Below are 4,303 nucleotides of genomic sequence, written 5' to 3' on the forward strand. Positions count from 1 at the left end.
AAAAGGCTGGGAAACACAGCTCTAAGTTTGGTGAGCAGCTAGCCAGACTGCCACATACACAAATATAATTAATAGAAGAAAACACAGCTAAGTCTTCTCTTAATGTCGTCTATAGGTTCTTGGAAACAGTGACTTTAAGCAAAATGACATACTGTGCGCTGTAGGAATTTAACTCTTGTTTATATCAATTAGCCTACGGTAAAATTGGTTCTATCACACTGTACATCATCTTGCTTAAAGTTGAAGTTTCCAAAGAACCTATCAACGACTTTAAGTGAGGATTTACTGCATATGCCAAGAATAGATGCTAAGATTGAGCATTACCCACGGTTTGGTCTAAAAGTGAATCCAATGTTTGTCTTTGTGACCTTTCCAGCATATTCTGGTAGGCTTATTTACAGGGGTCTTCAGAAGAAGACTACATTTGTTGATGCACTTCTTCGTTGATTATTCATTCATTTGTAAAAGAATTTGTCAAGCACATTCTCTGAGCAAATAACCTATACCCAAGAAAAGTGACAGATTGGGGGCTGAGAGCTCTCCCTTTGCTGTGGGGAGGATGTCCAGACCCCTTGCTTCCTCTCGCAGACATGCTGCAAGTTGCTGAGAAGAAAGCTGCTGTACCCACATGCCTCTGCTCCATTCTAACACAGAACACAGATTCTGAAGTCTAGCTGCTGGCTCAGCTCTAGCCTCTGCCTCTGATTAGCTATGTGGCCTTGGGCAAGTTATCTGTCCTCTCTGGGCCTCTGCTTTCTCATCTGTAAGACGAGAATGAATGAGGGCGAGTTTGTAAAGCTCTTGGCACAGCGAATGGCACACAGCGAGGATCTTATGCATTAACTCTACGACCACTGTCACTGCCTCCTGCAATCCACCCACACTGCACACAGATCTCTAACAACCCCCACTTGAATGTGCAGGTTGGAGAGTTGGGCGAAGAATTTGTTATTCAAATAAATAACTTTTCCTGAATCCACTAACTGTGAAATCTGCCAGTGAAGATGTGCGAAGTGTGATTATTTTGATGATGGAAAATTGGAAAGAGAATGCTCTAAATCATGGCTTGCCAATTCACTTCATAGACAAATATAACATTAATAGATATTTATTAAATGATCATTAAGCCCACTCCTGTGAAAAGTGCTAAACTGAGTTTTTTACACGTTTGCTTTCATTTAATTCCCACAGTAACCCTGTGAAATGGGCATGATTCCCTATTTTACAGAGGTGAGTAGCAATAACAACCAATATGAGGATCAAAGGGGCTTAAAGTTTGTTCAGAGTCACACAGCTGGTCAATAGTCAAGTCAGGATTTGAGCCCAGGGCTGTCCAGCTCCGAGTTTTTCCCTGCTCACTGGGTGCGCTGCCTCCCAGGTTCCTTTAGTGAGGCTCTCTCTTGGGTACGGTGGAAAACAGTCACAGTGTTCACATAACACTCTATCATTTCCAAATGCCATGCTTATGTTAAATCCTTACAGCACTCTGTGGAATAAGGGAGCCGGGATTGCTGACCACATTTTAGAATGGGGAGAAACTGAGACATAGGGAGGCCCTTCAGGTGTTTTGTGAGGGAGTGGTCAATAACAGTAACAGCAACATTTACTGAACGCTAACTACATGCCTGGCATACCAATAAGTGCTTTATATACATTTCACATTTAACGCCCTTAAAATCTCCATGAGACAGGTGCCTTTATTATCTCCATTTTATATATGCAGAGACTGCCACTTATATATTGGAATTCTATGCCAATCAGCTAGCACACAATGAAGGAGACAAAAAAAAAAAAAAAAAAACATTTTCAAACCTAAAGCAACTGAGAAATTTTGTCTTCCATGCACCTTATCTGGGGGTGGGGGAAAGCATTTATTAATACATATTTCCTGAGCATCTACTTTGTGATCTACATGCAGCAGTGTCCAGGCAGACAAATCCCCTGAGCATGGAGTGACAGCTTACTAGGAAAAAACAGATAATAACAAGGAAACAAATTGGTCAGTAACATACTTTCTGATAGAAACAGTACCACAGAGGACATAAAGCAGGCCAAAGGAGCAGAGAATGACAGCAGGTGGCTAGTTTAGATAAGGTGGCGATAAATTCAGATGCCTGCGTATTAATAAGCATCCAGTCACACAAACACCTAGGGAAGGAATTCCATGCAAAGGATATAGTAAACGTATTGGCTTTGAAGTGTGACAAAGCTTGACATGTTTGGGGAAGAGTAAGATGCCTAAGGTGGCCACAGATTATAGTTAACAATGAAATGACGTTAGAGATGAGAACAAAGAGAATAAGAATCATCAGGGAGTGGTGGCCAATTGTCACTTGCAAACACAGAGGCAAACATCCTAAATTATAAATATTAGCAAATAAAATTCAAGAGTATATTAAAGAATACATTTTTTTCCAAGGAGAGCTTACCCCAGGGACAAAAGACATTTCAACATTAGAGAAATTCATCCTGCAATTCAGCACAGAGATTAAGGAACATTAATTACCTCAATGAATACAAAAAGCATTCAATAAAGTTCAACATTCAGAATTAATTTCTTAGAATCTCAGTAAGTCAGAAATAGAATGCAAGTTCCTCAACATAAAAAATGGTTATCAGAAACCCTCAGCGATTAAATACTTAATTGGGAATTCTTAGAAGCATTCCCACTAAAGATAAGTGCAGGACAGAATTGATTGCTGTCATAGGTACCAGTCATTAGTGTTCTGGGGGATCAAAAGATAAGAAAATTAGAGATATAAAGATTGGAAAAAAAAAAAAAAAAAAACTTTTACTCTGTGCAGATGATTGCCCACTTAAAAAAAATTCAAGCCGGGCACGGTGGCTCACAACTGTAATCCCAGCACTTTGGGAGGGCGAGGCGGATGGATCATGAGGTCAGGAGATCTAGACCATCCCAGCTAACACGGTGAAACCCTGTCTCTACTAAAAATACAAAAAATTAGCCGGGCGTGATGGCGGGCGCCTGTAGTCCCAGCTACTGGGGAGGCTGAGGCAGGAGAATGGCGTGAACCCAGGAGGCGGAGCTTGCAGTGAACCGAGATCACCACTGCACTCCAGCCTGAGCAACACAGCGAGACTCCGCCTCAAAAAAAAAAAAAAAAAAAAAAAAAAAAAAAAATTCAGGAGAAGCAACTGAAAGCTATTACAACAAAAAAGTTCAAAAAACTGTGGGTAAATACATCAATACAATTCATTCAATAGGCTTCCTATATGCTGGTACTAATTAATCTAATAATAATTTTTAAAGGATTCCATTTACAACAAAAAAATCTAGAAAATAAACATAATTTTTAAAATGTACAAGATCTATTTAAAGATAACTAAAAAACGTACTTAATGATGTGAACCTAAATACATGAAGTAATAAACCATATTCCTGGTTGGGAATTTCAAGACTTAATATTGAAAATATACTGATTTTTCCCACATATATCCATCAATGCAATTTTGATCTAAATTCAATAGCATTTTTAATTCGGGTCTTATCCCACCAGATCCTACAAGGTGTCAAAGCACATTGTATGCTATAGTAATTAAAATGGTCTATTATTGGGACAGACATTGATAAACTGATCAATGGAACGGAATTAAAAACCTAGAAACCAACTCAAGTATATATGAAAATTAAGTATACAATAAAGATGGTAGTTGAAATTAATGGAGAAACAATAGACAAATTCACAAGTGGAAGTGAACTGAATAGCTATTCATTTGGGAAGAAATTGTATTAGATTCCTAATTCACACCATCCATCCCCAGGAAACAACTTTTAGATGAATTAAAGAGCAAAAACATAAAAATATTAGAGAAACATCAGTGAAGAAAACTGGTAAATTTTTTTTTAACTTAGGGTGGCAAGGTCTTCCTAAGCAAGAGACAAAAATCCAAGAACTGTAAAATAAATGTTTCCCAGCCAGGCACAGTGGTTCATGCCTATAATCCCAGCACTTTGGGAGGCCAAAGTGGGAGGATCATTTGAGGTCAGGAGTTTGAGACGAGCTTGGCCAACATGGGGAAACCCTGACTCCATTAAAAATACAGAAATCAGCTGGGCATGGTGGTGCGTGTCTGTAGTCCCAGCTAATTGGGAGGCTGAGGCAGGAGAATTGCTTGCACCTGGGAGGTGGAGGTTGCAGTGAGTTGAGATCGTGCCACTGCACTCTAGCCTGGGCAACAGAGCAAGACTCTGTCAAAAAGAAAGAAGAAACAAAGAGAGAGAGAGAGAAAGAAAGAGAGAAAGAGAGAGAGAGGAGGGAGGGAGAGAGGGACAGAGGGAGAG

Source organism: Rhinopithecus bieti, unplaced genomic scaffold (genome assembly GCF_001698545.2).
Source record: "Rhinopithecus bieti isolate Rb0 unplaced genomic scaffold, ASM169854v2 scaffold_32229, whole genome shotgun sequence".
Classification (NCBI taxonomy): domain Eukaryota; kingdom Metazoa; phylum Chordata; class Mammalia; order Primates; family Cercopithecidae; genus Rhinopithecus; species Rhinopithecus bieti.